This window comes from Xenia sp. Carnegie-2017, unplaced genomic scaffold (assembly GCF_021976095.1).
Source record: "Xenia sp. Carnegie-2017 unplaced genomic scaffold, XeniaSp_v1 HiC_scaffold_3, whole genome shotgun sequence".
NCBI classification, from domain to species: Eukaryota; Metazoa; Cnidaria; class Anthozoa; order Malacalcyonacea; family Xeniidae; genus Xenia; species Xenia sp. Carnegie-2017.
The window spans coordinates 3,890,560-3,909,855 of record NW_025813493.1 but is presented as its reverse complement, the minus strand read 5'-3'; positions in this window follow the sequence as shown (position 1 = coordinate 3,909,855).

Genomic DNA, 19,296 nt, shown 5'->3' with positions numbered 1-19,296 from the left:
AAGGAGGCGGTGTTAAATGGATTACATGATAAAGAAGTTGGGAAGTAAAATTTAGTGAAGTTAAGAGAGGTTAAGTGGAATGGAACCTCCTTGCACGAAGAGTGAAGGCTTGTATTTATTGATTAGAAGGCTCTCATGAATGCAGAGTTCATAGGAATCGTTAGAAGAGGAAATTATTTTTAAGTCGTAAATTATTTATAACATATTCAGAAAGTTCTCGCTCCACAAGGCTTTTAAGCCAATTTCTTTTTAATCACATGATTATTATCTTCAGATTCATCATCCCACTGATGACCTAACGTTTGCCTAAGCTACACTAAGAAACACTGCATGAACTAAAGGTCGTGAAATGATTTTCCATTCAGGTGATTTGATTGGATGTGTGATTGAATTTATTAAAGGGAAGTGTGCAGCCACTTAATTTGCAGCTCTTGACTTTTCAATATACTCTGCCATTCAATGCAAGTTAAAAGAAGGCTTGAAAAACTATAAACTTGATATATTGATTATGTTTTTTTTAATTGCCACATTTTTGAAAACTAAAATCCATTTTTATATTTTTCATGTAACTACGTGGGAATGTGTGTAGTTCTTTTTATCTTCATTACAAAACGAAAAGTTGAAGTTTTTTACGTTCACCACATTTGTGAATATTTTAAAACTTTATCCATTCCGTATTGAGATTGTTGCACATCTCTTACACTGCCTCAAAAAAGTATACAAAAGAGCACAGTATAGCAACAAACAATGCTCCCAATCTGTTGAAATTCCTATGTGTAGGGCATATCTTATTAAGCATATGATTACCATGGAGGCGTCAATCAAATTGCATTTTCTGTCAAAGAAAAGTACTCTTAGGTGGCCAGCCTAAACAATTAATGGAATTAAATGTACAACACTAAGTTGCACAGTTAAGTGTACTACTTTTTTGTAGGTTGTGGAAAGCCAAGGTTCTGTGAGTATTTGACTAAAAGTTTTATGTGCAAAGTAATTATTTAATATTTTATTTCAGTTTCTAACGCTCTGTTTTATTTCATTTAATGACTTCATCATATATAAACATTGATCCCTCCGTTGTTACCTTTTTTTTCAAAGCTCTTTGGTTGCTCAACCTAAATATCGCTGTCGATTTTTGAAATTCCAGGATCTGCATGTTATTTTCTACTGCATGCGTGCTGAATAATCACACGAAACGTGTTCATTATTGCAGTTGGTTTGAAATGCCTTATAGTCACGCAATAAAATTTTGCTGGCCAAATCTCTCCGAAAGACGTTGATTTTAATAAAAATCTGTCGAACTATATGACGTTTGTTTCTTTATAGCCAACAAAATACTTAATATTCGCTCCCTTGGGAAAAAGCGAGTTTTGATTTCCCCGGAAAATCGATATTTTTTTCTATTATTAAACCTTTAAATAACAAACCATAATACGGACTTATAAAATTCAACTTTTCTATTAAATTAAAACACCGTCTCTAAAAACAAAAACTCTTACCTTACTTAAGAAAACCCTCCAATAGATTGACATAGTTTATTAATTTTACGCTTACAAGTAAATAAAAAGAATTTCAATATCGCCTTACCCATGTTTTGAGTCAAATGCAATGCTGGAAAATTGTAAGCCTGGTTGAAGCCTCATAACACTTGTAATTTATTTTCAAATAAATTTGGTAGATAATGTTCGTGGAGTCAATGTAAAAGATACGACGACCAATCCAGTCAACTGTAATATCATGAACAAAACATTTTTCGCAAAAATTTCGTTTCTAGTCAAGTCAAGATTTCCCCGTTTGATGTCTTTGTCATCAATGTAGTAAAGCACATTCTCAACTACATCAATTTCTATGTCATTATATCTTGATGCATGGTCAGATTTATTCTTACTGGAGCCATTAATAGTGCTGACATGAATATCTCCAGTAATAAAATCAACAGAGTATATTTTATCAAAGCTCATAATAATCAAATATGGCTTTGGATAAACATCTAAATAAATAATAAAAAAATTATAAATAACAACGTTGAGAGTGGATTATAAAAATGCAAATTTTTATAGACTTTACGATCATAATATTTGGTGAAAGACCAGAATAAGTATTTTTTGAAAGAATTTTTCACTGTAGAAATATTACTAATAACTGAAATTAGATTGGCTGCACAACTTCTACCTATTTTTGTTGAATATTGTTTTTGGTGCTATGAACAAGAAACTATGAAAATTTGTCAAATCTAAAGATTATACCTTTGTAAAAACACATTTCTGTTTGCATTTGCATCATTTCTTTGTTGTATTGTTTTACTTCCTTGCATGCAGTTGTGTTATCGTCATTGCCATTTTATCAACGCAAGTTTCCATCCATTCTTTCACGTTGTCTTTTAATGTCTCTAAGCTTTTCTTGCAGATTGGTATGTCGTCATTACCATTTACTATTTGGCCACTAATAGACAGGATTATGAGAGTCCCAAGAAACGCTTTTGTTGAGCTTGATATCATCTTTATTTTCTATTTATTAGAAGGTGGACGGTTACTAATTTCTTTAAAGCTTTTGTAGTAAAACATTTACTTTATTTATGAAAGGCTTATCATCAATATAATCATATAATCATTTTTAAAAAACATTTGAGAAAAACGACGATTTTTTTGAGAGCAAACATGTTTCGACATTATCAGAATGCCATCTTCAGTGCAGAATGGTTAGTGTACGTATTATATTACTTAAGTGAACAAACGTACATCGTTTTTTCTCAAGTGGTTTTTAAAATTGCTGCTAATTAGAAATTATGGTAATATAATCATTTGTTCTTAAACTTCTTTTGGTATATAAATCAAGTATTGATTTCTATAATTATGTAACATTTTAACTTCCTTCTCCAAAACGTATGTTCACGTTTGCTTTCAGATAATTTATGATGATTGGATATTGTTGCAATACATTTGACAAATTGTTCATTACAAAGACTCATGTTTATAATAATTTATATAAGTAGAGTTCATCCGCCTAGAACGTGTTGTGAATAAATAGATGTAAGGTTTCTAGCAAACGAAAGCATAGAAAGAAATAAAACATTTCAATGTCCACTATAAGGAAATGACGCAATATATGAAATTCGCCAAGAGCGGTTTAGAAAAAATTTAAAATGGGTCGATTTCAAATTTGCTCATGTTAACTCAGTCTACCAGATGAATGGGAAAGACGTATTGTTTAACTAAGCCAGCAAAATTAAATGCCAAATAATCTGTTGCGCAGTGTTAAACAGACTCGCTGGCCTCTCTCTAACTACATGTCGTCTAGTTACAAAAATGGAGGCCGTTAAACAACACATGATATTCTGCTTTATAACATATGTCAGTCGTATAGAGAAGTTCGACTCTCATAATTATATAAATTCTGAATTGAATGAAATTTATGAGTATTTTGACAGAACTGCTAAAGTAAAGAAAATCTAAAAAGCTAAAAAAGTTTTAATTCTTCAAATATTTTGTTTCAGACAATTAAAAGGCATTTACTATCTGTCAAAAATATTCTTGCAATATTGAATAATTGTAACAGAAGAAACAAGAGACGAAAAATGTATCATTTATTTTGCATGCATTCCTTGCTTTTTAAAATGACTTCTGTATTGATGTTTGATGATGATTTGCCCCATTTCAATTTGTTGAATTATGTACCTCTCTTTCTTTATCATTTCCCTCAATCCTAAAGCTTAGTTTTAATGTCCAATCAAATATTCTTTATCACACATGCATTCAAGTTTTAGTTTACTATCATTCTCATGTAAAAACGTAAAACAATTTGCAAATTTTTATTATTCTTAAATGTGTATGATAGTTAAAAAACATTTTTTTGTTATCTCTATTTAGAAAAAAATACTTAATGATGGTTGCTTCAAATATTTTTGATGTAGCTACTATTTTCTCTGGCGTATCATTGGAAAGGGTGTAAATAAAAACGACGGACGGACGATGTAAGACGAACGTCTGTTTGTACGAACGTCTGTTGTGGGCAAAAATGATTTATTGTAGGAGTTTGAGTAATTTAAACGAGCTTTATCTTTCAGGATATATTTTTTGACCTCATTATTTATAGCAATTAAACATGCATATTTCAATTTCAGTCATATAGAGTGTAACGCAATGAAACCTCATTGTATTTTTTTCGTGTTTTGTCAATGGCATTTCACTTAAAGTATACTTTCAAGATGTAACTGACGCACTGACTAACTTGCAACTGCTTCTAACCTCAGCTTTCAAAAGGAAGTTCATGTTGAAAACTGCAATATACGTACTGCTTGCCAAATGACAAGTTGACGGAAATCATTATAGTGCAGTAAATATGAACAGGCTCACCCACGTAAGGCCAAGATGAGTGAAATGCCATTGACAAAACACGAAAAAAATACAATGAGGTTTCATTGCGTTACACTCTATATGACTGACTGAAAATGAAATATGCATGTTTAATTGCTTTAAATAATGAGGTCATAAAATATATCCTGAAAGATAAAGCTTGTTTAAATTACTGTCAAACTCCTACAATAAATCATTTGAAATTTAACAAAGACGTTCGTACAAACAGACGTTCGTCTTATCTGCGTCGTCTCGTCACGTCCGCTTTTATCTACACCCCATTGGAAATATGATATAATATATTTCCAGACATTCATAAATATAAATAAGTAGAACTTTATCTTTAGTTGTGATCAATCAATTCGTTTTGTTTCCATCATAAGGATAGACATAAATGATAAAAGATTTGCGAAACGGTAAAAGATTTTTAAATAATTTTAAATTAGTCAAATTAACAAATGGCAGCTATGTATACATGATGCATGCTGCGCTAAACTTAACTACAGAAAATGTTTAAAAAACATACAAAATGTTTCATAATGCTTTAAGTATTTTAAAGATAAAGATTGTATTAGATTATCTGTTGGATTACGTATAAGCATGACTATGATAAATGAAATGTATGGTCTTGATAAGGAAGTTTATTCCATAAGAGCTATTGTTCTTAAATTATGTGATAAGCTCTGAATTTTAGGTTTTCTTTATGTTTTCATTACTTACCATAAAGAATTTGGCTATCAATAAAATTTCTCTTTTGAGTTCTGACGAGTTGTTTTCTATTCTTCTCAAACAGCAGCTTAGAAAAAATGTAACTGAAGTAGAAACTGTCTTGTCCTAAAGTGCTAGTAATATTGGCTTTTTGAATTTTGATATCAACACAAGACAAGTACTTTTCTGTGGACGGGGACACAAATTTTGATGATTCTTAATTATATTTTGGATAAAGAGCCGTAATTGCAGAAATTTAGTGTAAGAAAAATATGCAACAAAATATTGTTTCAACAATTCCAAAATACCATTTACATTGAAAATAACAGACCAAATTATTTTAATTCCTTATAACAACACCCGGGAAAAATATGTTTATGATGACGTTATTCAAATTGGTCAACTATTTCAAGTGTCTCTATAAACTAAAAGAAAAATGTGCACTGCAGATGTTAGTTTCCGCTCATAGATAAGATACTATAAAGCCAAAAAGGAGTATTGTCTATAAGCAACTTTTGTTCAATTTTATAGTTCATTATAATATGTTTTACCCCTTTTACTTAACCTAACATGAAACTTTCTAAAGTATATCAAATTCAAACAAGGCTAGTTTCTTAGGTAATTATCTTTATACATCCCATTTCACATGATTTTAATTTCTCATGTTTTTAAATTTAGTTTATTTCAATGTATTCATTCTCTTTCCTCTCTCAAAAATGCAGAAAATAAGGACAAAAAAGACACATTAATGGTTAGAGACACCCATCCCCCCCTAAACATTTTCAGAGCAAAATTTTCGACTTACATTTTACATGATATACATGATATTCTGTTTACAACATCTGTCAGCCGTATAGAGAAGTTCGACTCTCATAATGATATAAGTTTTGAATTCAATGAAATTTATGAGCATTTCGACAGAATTGCTAAAGTAAAAACTTTAAATAACTAAATAGAGGAATTCAACTTTGAAGTATCAAAAAGTTTTAATTCTTCAAATATTTTGTTTCAGACCATTAAAAGGCATTTGCCATCTGTCAAAAATATTCTTGCAATATTGAATAATTGTAACAGAAGAAACAAGAGACGAAAAATGTATCATTTATTTTGCATGCATTCCTTGCTTTTTAAAATGACTTCTGTATTAATGTTTGATGATAATTTGCCCCATTTCAATTTGTTGAATTATGTACCTCTCTTTCTTTTTCATTTCCCTCAATCCTAAAGCTTAGTTTTAATGTCTAATCAAATATTCTTTATCACACATGCATTCAAGTTTTAGTTTACTATCATTCTCATGTAAAAACGCAACACAGTTTGCAAATATTTTATTATTCTTAAATGTCTATGATAGTTAAACACATTTTTTTGTTATCTCTATTCAGAACAAAAATACGAATGATGGTTAATTCAAATATTTTTGATGTAGCTACGATTTTCTCTAGCGTATCAATGGAAATATGATATAATATATTTCCAGACATTCATAAATATCAATTAGTAGAACTTTATCATTTGTTGGAACAAGCAATTCGTTATTGTTTTCATCATAAAGATAAATATAAAATGATAAAAAGATTTGCGAAACAGTAAAAGTTTTTTTAAGAATTTTAAATTAGTCAAATTACCAAATGGTAGCTATGTATATATGATGATTTGCTGCGCTACTCTAAACTACCGAAAATGTTTAAAAAAACATACAAAAATGTTTCATAATGCTTTAAGTATTTTAAAAGATAAAGATTGTATTAGATTATCTGTTGGATTACGTATAAGCATGACTATGATAAATGAAATGTATGGTCTTGATAAGGAAGTTTATTCCATAAGAGCTATTGTTCTTAAATTATGTGATAAGCTCTGAATTTTAGGTTTTCTTTATGTTTTCATTACTTACCATTGAAGAGGCAATTTGGCTATCAATGAAATTTCTCTTTTGAGTTCTGACGAGTTGTTTTCTATTCTTCTCAAACAGCAGCTTAGAAAAAATGTAACTGAAGTAGAAACTGTCTTGTCCTAAAGTGCTAGTAATATTGGCTTTTTGAATTTTGATATCAACACAAGACAAGTACTTTTCTGTGGACGGGGACACAAATTTTGATGATTTTAATTATATTTTGGATAAAAGCCGTAATTGCAGAAATTTAGTGTAAGAAAAATATGCAACAAAAATATTGTTTCAACAATTCAAGAAATACCATTTACATTGAAAATAACAGACCAAATTATTTTAATTCCTTATAACAACACCCCTGGAAAAAATATGTTTATTTTGACGTTATTCAAATTGGTCAACTATTTCAAGTGTCTCTATAAACTAAAAGAAAAATGTGCACTGCAGATGTTAGTTTCCGCTCAAAGATAAGATACTATAAAGCCAAAAAAGGAGTATTGTCTATAAGCAACTTTTGTTTAATTTTTATAGCTCATTATAATATGATTTACCCCCCTTTTTACTTAACCTAACATAAAACTTTCCAAAGTACATCAAATTCAAACAAGGCTAGTTTCTTAGGTAATTATCTCTATACATCACATTTCACATGATTTTAATTTCTAATGTTATTAACAAATTTAGTTCATTTCAACGTATTACTTCCCTTTCCTCTCTCAAGATTCGGAAAAGAAAGACAAAAAAAGACAAATTAATGGTTGCGACCCCCCCTCCCTAAACATTTTCAGAGATAATTTAGCACTTACATTTTCATAAGTTACAATCCTCATACAGGTAAGTGTTTTTTCGTTTTCACCGAATGTATAAAAGCAAAGTTTCTGCACATACTTTTTATTTTTCTATCATTAATTTTGGCGTACTACGTATGTTTGTGTCTTATAATAATAATAATTGAACTTGTATAGCGCTCATATCAAAAATTCATGGCGCTTCACAATAAAAGAAAATAAATATCAAACTTATATAAAAGCAGTAATAAAACGTCATTTTTCATTAAAGATCACGTAAAACCAAATGAAACAAAGTTTTTAAATAAATGGCTTTTCAGTTCTTTCTTGAAAGATTGAATTGAAGAACTTTTCCTAACTTTAAGTGGAAGATTATTCCACAGTTTGGGTCCAGCAACATTGAAAGATCTGTCATCGTAGGTCTCCAGACGAGATCTTTGTTCTTCTAGATACTCCATGGTTGTAGATCTGAGGGAACGTGACGTTTTTCTCGGTTTTATGACGTTAGCCAAGTATGGGGAGCCATATAATGCAAGCACTTGTACCATGAGCAATATCTTAAAATAATTCGGAAACGGACGGGAACCACTGCAATTTTATCAAAACTGGAGTGACATGATCAAATTTCCTCGCTTGCACTACTAATCTTGCCGCACTGTTCTGAATACACTAAAGTCTTTTCAAAGATATTTCGGGAGACCATAGTAGAGTGAGTTGCAATAGTCCAACATTATTAACAAAATGTCAAGTTTAAGTTGTTTGGGCCCATTACTTGTGCAATATGTATAAATGTACATCATTAGATTATACTTTTGAACAATTTTTCTGAAAATAATAATGATTTTTCTACAATTCGTTTTTAAAAATATTACATTGTCATTGAATGCAAAAACGTTCTCTCAAATTTATTCTGTTTCTACAAAAAAAAACGCTTTCTGAAAAAAATCTGCAAAGAAATGTCTCTTTTGTTACGTTGCTTTTGAGTCAGATTGTGTGACAGGGAATATTTAATACTGATTGCAAAAAAATAAAAACACCTCTTAAAAAAATTCTTTTTAATGTTTAAATTATTCAACAGCTTAATTCCATTGACGTAATTTTATTAGCGTGCTTTAAATTTGCATTGAAATTCTCACGAAGACACGCACATAATATTGCAGTTAAGTTGTTCATTCTCTTCTTTGAGTCACACAACGTCAACAAGAGTTGTGAATTTTTAGGTTTGAGAAGCCAGTTAGAGAAGTCATAGGACGTAGATATGGCTCTAACACGCCTTTTTAGAGATTGCACTTTATTCATCATGTTTCTAATAAATTTTGCTTCGTCAGGTATCAATGAACCCAATTTATGCTTTAACATACATCCAAAAATACTTTAGAAAATTCTCTATGCATGATGCCTTAAAATACTTTTTTTGCATTTACGCAGCATAACAGAAACGCTTTACCTGCTGCTTTAATATTTAAATTTTAAAAATTGTTTGTGTCGGAGAATAAATTAGTTTTTTCTTCTAGTAGCTGAAAAGCTGTTTTGTAAACTTCCAATTGACTATATTTACAATGTATGGATCTCTGCAAAGTAAGAAATTTTATTATAATTTTGCTATTGTTCAACCGAATAGCTTTTGATATATTACAGAGTTAAACTTTCACTCATTTTAATAAAAATGTCGTCATGTAGCAATGTAAACTATTTGTTACAAAGAATTCGTTGCTGATGTCCTTTTCTGTGGACATTTAAATGTCACTTAATCTATTGACTTCTCCTCAAACCATGCAATCGCAGATCTGAGGCAGAAAAATAACTGAACAATAAACACACTAAGAAATCTATTTGAAAAATAAGGCCAAAACTCCTTTGTTAAAGATTAACTGTTTTTTTGGTTTCGCGTTCATACTTTGCCAGCAAAGTAAGAGATACTTCAAGAGTGAGTTACTACAAAAACCAACCTATGCAATTATCTTTATCGAGCAGTTATGAACATTTCAACAAGCAGACTAATCAAAAGGCTTGTTCAACACGACTATATCATAGAGCATGACACGTCATTTAAAAACAGATGGATTTAATTATATACTTTGTACTGCATGTCACAAGGTGGTTTATAGTGCTGCTATCAAAAAAATGCTTCCGCCAATACCTTTATGAACATTTCAAGAATAAATTACCCCCGACTTTCTCTTCTACTTCCCGAAACAGCCTGAGACAACAAATAAAGTTGATATTCTACGGAATATCTTATCTTGCATTCAATATAGCTTCACTGGAGAATGTTATCGATTTTTAAAAACTTTGAATAATTTATGGCTCGGAAAAGAAAATTTTAAAATGTCCCAGTATAACATATAGCAAGCTTTCCTAGCTTTAAATATCTTTTAGCCAGCTATTATTCCATCCATTAACTGAGTGTGACACAGTGTCTTATTTTTGAGACTGCGACAAAAGAAAACTGCATTGGATGTCTGGAAATTAATTCATCCTCAACGGACTATTGAACCCAACAGTTACATTGTCAGAAAAAACAGCACAAAGCAATCTATGGACGTTATTGAGAGGTGTGTGTTGCTGTTGTTTCATTGAAAGAAAGGGAAACTGATACAAACTGATTAAATATGCATGCAAAGGAAAAGTCAGGGCAAGTACTTTAAAGGCAATCTGTATTTAAACTGCGCTTTGTTATATGACTTTTATCCATTGCATTTTTACGACAGCTGTACGAATAATTTCGTATGAAAAATCAGTTTCCTCGTATTCACAATTTATTGATTGGAACTGTACTGAACTGATTAGCAAATAGTTCATGTAAACTCGATGCAGACAAATGAACCAGTAAAATTGTCTGAATGTTCTGTTTTAAGAGCATAATACACTACTCAAGTTGAAAAAGCTAGATGTCAACTGATCTGAGGCAACGTATTTTAAAAATCTCTGTTGTAAAAGCACTTCTACTTTGTTTTGAAAAAATACAGCAACCCTTATTCAACGTTGATTGTTATTCTTTTAATAATATTACACGACTCCTTTCCTTTATCGCGCTCCAGACTGTGTTGTGAGCAAAACGCGTCCACCAAATTGTATTTGATAAAATGCAAAATTCAACGCTTGAAACAGGCCTTATTCTGCGATGCCCGATGTTACTAAAAGATGTTAGATACAACCACATTTCACATAGTGATTAGCCGCTGACCGTGCGAGTACGGGCAGATTAAAAAAAGGTACGTAAGGCGTACATATGGATTTAATTTTAAAAAGACAAAATACTATTAACAAGTCTTCAATTTACCTATTGATATTATTCTAATTGAGAGTCAAGCACAATCCTTAATTAACATTTTCATAATCACTATACATAAATTTAAAAGTTGCTTTTTATCGAGGAGATAAAGTGAATTTAACTGAATGAAAATAAACTATTAGTTTGAAAAATTTACGATAATCGTAAAACAGAGGGAAATGAGAGCAAAGATGAGCCTAACGTCCATGGTCCTAGCTTTATACTGTTCGATCACTAATGTTTTACTTCTATTCTCCTACTACCTCCACCGTCTTTATACCGGCTGATCTTTAATGTAATAATTCTACTCTCATCTGTCGAAAATCATTTGACTAAGAAACAAAACTTGAATAAAATTTTATATATTCATAAATATACCAAAAATAATTGAAAACCATATTTAGGGTTGATACAGTATGAAAAAATCGTATACAGTCAAGAAACTTAGACACTTCTCAAAAGCCAAGACCTATTGTATGTGAAGACACATTTACGACCTTTCGTTAGCGGAGGTGAATACCAAAACAACTTTCACAAACAACATTATAAACTGTTGTAAGCGGTTGCACTTGATCTATTTTCAGTCAAATTAGTAATTATCCCAACTAATTGACATATTACGGACTATAAATAGGTGTTGTTTTGTAATGCATGTAAATTCTTTCGTCTCCTTCATTTTTCTTCATGAACCACTATAGTTTCTTCTCTAGGTTTGCGCATTTATGTTCCTCAAAGAAAAAATTTTCATGTCATGTGAACTTTAAGCCTTGTGTTTGTACAATGACAATATACATGATGAATTTTTTGTATGATAACGTCTATGGACTCAAACGTTTCACTGTACAGATGTTGGACTTTTCAGTCGTTATCAAGCGTATAATCATATTTCAAAACATTGTAAAAACGGTCATATTTAAAAAAATTTTTATAATTATGCAAAAATTAAAAAACATCTCATAAGCGGACACCTCCGACAACAGAACACCAAGTCTTGGTCTTAAGGGTGTCCTTTTACCGTAAGTTCGATTGCATTTATTAAATATAAAATTGCTTTATAACGTCTATGCCTATATAGAGTAAAGAATGTTCTGAATTTTCTTCCTTGATGTTTTCCATCGTTACAAACATTTGCTGGCACGGATGAAACTATCAAACACAATAGTGGTCATTTTACGAGCGTGGTTAACACTATCGTATCTAGGTCATTCGCATTGAATATTAAAGTTTATTACATGTTATTTTGCTATGACATGATTTCTTTGCACGAAATTTTCAAAACATGTCTCGCATACATTTTACTTTTCTTTCAAGGATTAGGCATGGAAATTTTTTGTGAGAGAAAATTTCTGGTTGTTGGTCCGTTATTCATGTGTATTCAGTTATTCCTGTCATTTGAAATGTCCCATGAAAACAGAGAACAGGAAATATTACACTGTGATTTTACGCTTTTTAAAAGAATAAAAATGCAAATTAAGAACTTTCAAGTACACTAAATGAATAAATCAATCTTCCATGTCAAATAATGGTAGATACAATGGACGACAATGCAAATGTGGCCTATGGAGCGTTGCCTGAGAGACTCTACGCCATCGAAGAAGGTAAAGTCGCATACGTGGGCGGACACGGACCGATGAATTCATCAATGAAAGTAGCACGTGACTGGCTAGAGTCATATCGCGAGAAAAACACAATTAGAAGATGGACAATCTAACCCAGCGAGCAAGAACTGTACCGATTGCAAACTTCGTATAATGTTATTTTGACATATTTTGGCCTTGAGGTTGAGACTGTTGCTTCTTTATCCCAAAACATTTTTTAAGCAATTGACAATGCCCTAATTTATGATAATGTACAGATATGGAAAACATATTTCAAAAGTGAGATTTTTTCAAGGATGCGTCGACAAAGAAACTTTGAAAACATATACACATGCATATTTTTCTTGTAACTTACAAAAGCTTAAAAATACAAGACAAGGTAGGTTTCTATGCTTTTAGTATATCTAAACGTAGATCAAGAATTCAATTGAAATGAATCGACTGTTAGGAGCAACCAAAGTAGAACATGCATATATATTTGAGATCACTGGGGAGTTTTGGTCAAAACAGGCAACCGAGACAATTCAAATCTATCACAAATACTAGTTTTTGCATGTCAATACTTGGGCATCATTTAAGGTTAATGGCAAAAGTTTTAAGTCGTAGGATAGACATGCAAACCTGCCACTTTTAAATCATTTTATAGACAATAGTGATGGAATTTAGTATGGATAAGTTTAAGGAGCCAGTATTAAAAGACATATAATTGTATTACGTATTGTATACAAAAATGATTCAGAAATAAGTTTGAAAAAGGTAGAAACATTTTTATGAGGTACAGTTAACGCTCTTGGGGGCATTTGCGTGAAAGTTATATACTTAATGTGCAAGAGAGAGCCAATAATTTAAATATGAAAATGATACAATGGTTGGCTACAAGCGCAAGCCAAAAACTAAGTTTCAAACGACTTTCTCCCTTACAATTTGTAATAGACCGTATAATTTCACCATTCAACTGTCAAAAGAACTGCTCAATTTTCTTATTTTATTTGGGAAGACGTTATAGCCTATAATACAAATTTCAATTCTGTTGTTAATCATATTTAACCACGGTTAGATGTCCTACAACAGTCACAAATGACATTTAACGTATATGTATATGTTTGTAGATGTAGATCACCCATGACAATAAAGTCCTAAGGACTGTTCGTGTTGATGTTGACTGACGTCTCGACAACCTTAGCGGTAGTCATCTTCCGAGTTCCCAGGTTCAAACCATTCACTTTAAGACATATATAGTCGAACTTCATTCCAACAGCACTTAGTGAAAGAAAAATTATTTAGTGGATAAGAAGAATCTAGACAAATTACAGAATTATACGTCCAAAGCCACGAATCAATGTTGAATGTCGTGGAAATGTATTGGTAAGGTCGAAAGATGAATGCTACTCCAAAAGCGAACTAGCTAGTGAAGTGGGTTACAGCTAAAGAAATGTCAGTGACTATGTAGAGAGTAAGAACTGTGGAAACTATGGTCCAAAATTAAAATCCCAAGAATGAACAGTGGGAGAGTACCCACATTGCTTGGGGAAATTATCACGTGAAAGCCTAAAATCCTTCATAGGTATATAGAATGGCTGGAGGAAGGCTTACCAAATACTATTTAGTTGGTGGTTTTCATAGATTGACTTTACACTCTCCAACAATTGGCCATAACGACATGTTTTGAGTTTTTTTTTAGTGTATAATTACAATGTTTATTATACATTAAAATATTTACAAATCACCTACAACTCATTTCACATATTTTATTAAAACAGAGATAAAATATTTTTTGGTGTAAGTAAGTTATTATTGAGAAAGCGTAACGTTATTGTGAAGTGGTTTTACTTTATGGTTTCTTGATAGCCCTACACGTAATGGCGGACCTGGATTCTTAATTTTAACACCGCCAAGAAAAAAAGAACCGCTGGTTTTGTTTGTAAACAGTTTAGGTGAAGAAAATGGTGAGATTGTCCCCTCATTTTTCATATGCTTAACGCTCTCTTTAGAAGAATTTATAGGCGATGACTTTTCCTCCTTTGTTCCAACGCAAGAAAATGTGGAAATCTTCCCTTCATTTTTCAAATGTCCAAAGTTCTCTTTGGAAGAATTTATAGGTGATGACTTTTGTACCAACAACAGTGGTGCATTTGTAGTCGGATGACTCTTTTTAAAACAAATGTGTATCAAAAATTTGTTATGATAAGCACTCGCCAGAAAAAAAACTAATAAGAATAACACAAAAGACAAGCTGCGAGCAAATGCAATTACGTATGTATCAAACTGTTTTGATATTTTGATTGTATATTCATGCCAACTGCATTTTGGTTATTTCATTATATGCAAATAGGACACTTGAAATCAATGACAATTTTTATAAATAAAAAATAAAGCCTACTGGAAAACATATGACTCCCACCAGACATTTTCTTGCCGTTCTTCAGGTTCACAATTTTCTCTTCATTGGAATCACTTTCGACGTCATTGTCATTTATCTTGTTCACTTTAGCACTACTCTTATCGCAGGTGTCACGTGCATCGCAGGTGTCGCGTGCATTATAATTTTAATTAGATTAAATGAGTAATAGAATAATCAGCATTATATGTACATGGTACCGCATCTTACATAATAATGATCATGTATTTTCATTTTGAATCACACTCTACAATACCATGCAAAAAGTCAATTTGAAAGTTCATCACACCATTAAAAGTAGCACTACATGCAACACATCACTATCTTCATAGGTACATCACTATCTTCATATGTACATCACTATCTTCATCAATACATCACCACCTTCATAAATCCCCACTCCACCTTTATGTTTCCCCACCCAACCTTCATACATCCCCACCATCATACATCCAAACCTACCTTCATGCATCCACAACTTGATACATCCTTAACTTTATAAAGACCCACCCTTATACATACACACCTTCATCCATACACACCTTCATCCATACACACCTTCATCCATACACACCTTCATATGTCCGCACCTTTAAACATTCCTAATTTTAAGGCTAACCAGTTATAATTGTGATTGATGGATATATGCTTCTATGTGCCTAAATTCAACAGTTAAATTCAGACCACTAAGAGTAGTGACTAGTTTATAAAACTCTGAGAAAATCCTTCTCTGTCCTCATTTAGGACAGTATAACAAAGTTGTCATTTTCAAAACTTGTGCTTTTGACTGATTACTCTGTAAACATTATGAGTTTAAAATTAAGGGCTTTGTGATGGGGAAAAAGAGTCTTACTAAAAATGTGAATTTGAGGTCAATGTAAGACAGCATTATATAATGCTTAACAATGAAAAACTTTAAAAATTCTAAAATCATTGTTTGAATTGGATTTACTTCATTACTGCGTAGATTAGGGCAGCTTCCCAACCTTTTTTCCTCTTTCATGATGTAATCACTTTTCACAGTTTCATTTATAATTTTACATACCGATACCTTCACTATTTATTTTGATATGACTGCTTTCATTTTGTCCAACATCATTATCCTTTCTGTCATAAGGTGTATTTATTAGTGACATTTCAATTGCTTTTTCTATATCTCTTTGGTACAACTTTTCACGAACGGAAGGCCTTACAATAGAAAAAAATCTCATGACGTTGTGGTATCACATATTGAAGAAATTAGTGTGTACGTTGGATTACACAAGGCAAAACAAAGGCTTATAAAGGATTTGAGATCTACTATAATATCTGTGTAAAACAGCATGATGCCCTTTAGCCAAAATTAAAAATCTCTTTTTGGGTCACACCTTCTCTCGCCTTTCTTCTCTTTGTTCATTTCCTTCTCTTTATGCATTGCCTTCTTTGTTTGTTGTTCAAAATCAACTTCAAAATCATCTGAAACATATCATGAAGTCATAAATACAAAAACTTAGCAATTTAAAACAAGAGAAATCTATAGAACATGCAGGCATGACATTGAAAAGGAAGTAAAGTATGGATCCCCGTATATATTTATTGCATATCTACCAAATTAATAATCTCAACTTTTTCAAAATAAAACAATGTAAAATGTTTAATAGTGCACTAGATCAATCATGCAGCCAGTAAATAATTGTGGGGCCTACATTCACATTTGTTGCATTAGTATTTTTTTGAACAGTGTCTATGTAGGTACATGTAAACTGATACAATATAAAATGTACCCTTCTCCTACCTATGTAAACCAGAGTGTATAACCACATACTTTACTGTAAAACAGAGCAATTATAATTTTCATTAATAGCTACGTAGCTATGAGATCACTGTATGTACAATACATTACCATCACTTTCACAATTGGAGCTCATATCAGTATAATTAACATTTTTTCTCCCTTTCCTACAAGAGATGATGGTGAAAAATAAAACATGAGTAAAGCTAAATGCTTGTAGATGTAGATCTTCAAGGTTAGAGCAGTCCTGAAAATGACTGTTGGTGTTGTTAATGATTGACATTTTGACATCCTTTGATCATCAGAGTCAAGTAACACACCAACACCAAGAATTCTTTTCACGACTGCACAAAGCTGGACGATCAATATCTAAAAAATATAACATAATAGGCAATAAAAATAATAAATTCTAATTTTAAAATCGTCCCTGCTTTATTAAACACCAATAATGTCAACCAACAGTAAAACATGTTTCACCCATACGCCATACCATAGTAGTGATAGTACAAATTGGAATCAAGTGACAAATTTTAGAATTCTTACCTTTTAGATTTTCCCTTAAAGGTCATCTTTAATGCATATTTACAAAATTAAAAATTAAGCTATCAGAGAAAATACTAATGAAGTTTGGATTCAAGTTTAACTTCTCGTGGTTTTAACATGATTTTCATTATGTAGTTGAATAATCTTATAAAGTTTTGCGCCTTGGCGTCATTATACTGGATCATATCATTACACTGGATCATACACTGGAAAAATGCATTTTTGTGTATTTCTTTACTTTTAAACTCATAATAGAGCTTAACAAACAGTGATACATTATTAAAAAAGTATTTTTGTCTTGTTGAAACACTGCTTTAGGCTTTTTAATTATTTAAATCAAAGTTTGCTTTTGCATAAAGACCTTGGCACCTGCAAAAGGGGGTAAGAAATATTTAAGTTTCCGTTGCTAGTAATCGTAAAGAATGTCAATCACAACAAAGATACCACCTTTACAGCTAAAAAATTTACCATACATTGTCAAGATTATTTTTAATAGAAAAATTTAATTTCCTGCGAAAGATGAACGATTGTCTGATTATTACCTAAAAGTACAGCTCGTATTTTGGCACTTTTACGTAGAATTTCTTTTGTTTTGTCTTCATATAATCAAGGAAGGGAATGGCGCAAGCATGACAGCGCAAAAAAAAACGGTATATTTGTAATTTTCCATAAGATGAAAAGATTTGTTCTTGTAAATCATGTAAAATTGTAAGCCTGGACTAAAAAAATTTATACATAACATAAATTCAATGAGTTCTCTTTTTGGTCGAGTCCTGTGTTTAAATCGGGCTATCAAAACACCGAAATTTAAATACTCAAAATGAAATTTAGAATTTTCTAAATAACTTTTTTAAGATCCATCAGAATAATTAACACCAAAATGTGTTCATGTGTACTTTAAAATACAGATCACGACAGAACTCAAGAGCCATTACTACTTTTCAGGAAATGTTAAGGATGCATTGAGCTATCATAAAGACACGGCGTTTTCAACAAAAGATTCCGATGATGAAGGAAACTGCGCTGCTTACTGGCAAGGTGCTTGGTGGTATAAAAATTGTTATTATAGCAACCTAAATGTTAAAAATCTTGCTTGGCTTGGTTTTAATAACGTGAAAACCAGTGAAATGAAAATCAAACCATGAAGAATTTTTATAAATATTTATAATTTTATGACAATAATCAATATCAATGACAATACGTCATGTAATATGTCTTAAACATTTACACTCGTTGTTTACTATGAGAAAATGTGCAAAAAATTGGTATAGATAGAAGTCAAGAAAAGTGTAATCATTTCATGAAGTAATAAAAAATATTGTTTCAATCAATGATGTTGATGAAATATGAGTTTTTAACATGTTTATCTAAATGAAGTTGATGTAATCAAATCATACTCAAAACGACAGCGGCTTTTTGAGTTTGTAATGTGACTGTTTTCGTCTTCGTGGGCATAAAATGAGTTTTCACATTACTAATGCTTACACAGTTACACGTTTAAAAGCATTTAATTAGTGTTATTGTGGGCACTAGCCGTTTTGGGTGAGCCACATTCTTCGATAAGTCCCTGGAGGTTGGTTGCAATTGAAGAATATAAAACCCCTAAACACAACCACAATCGCAATACCCACATCGCATTTAACTGCATTACAAGAGAAATATATGTGGTGCTTTAACATGATCTCAAAGTACAATCTCACTCAAGCTCGAATGATAAAGTGTTGATTGTGTTTGAACGAAGTGGACGCTGAATTCACATGTCTCTGTTTCTATGTATGCTCACTTGAATGTTCTCTTGGAGTCGAAGTTCTCTGCTGTCAACATTGAAGTATGTCACTAGAGCTTTGGAATTTTATGATATATGTTTATCGTACATATCCAAATTAACATATATATTACATTTAAGTAGTTTATGGCGGTTTTTTGTTGAAATCATTTATACTTAGTAACCAAGTATTAATCATTGAAGAATT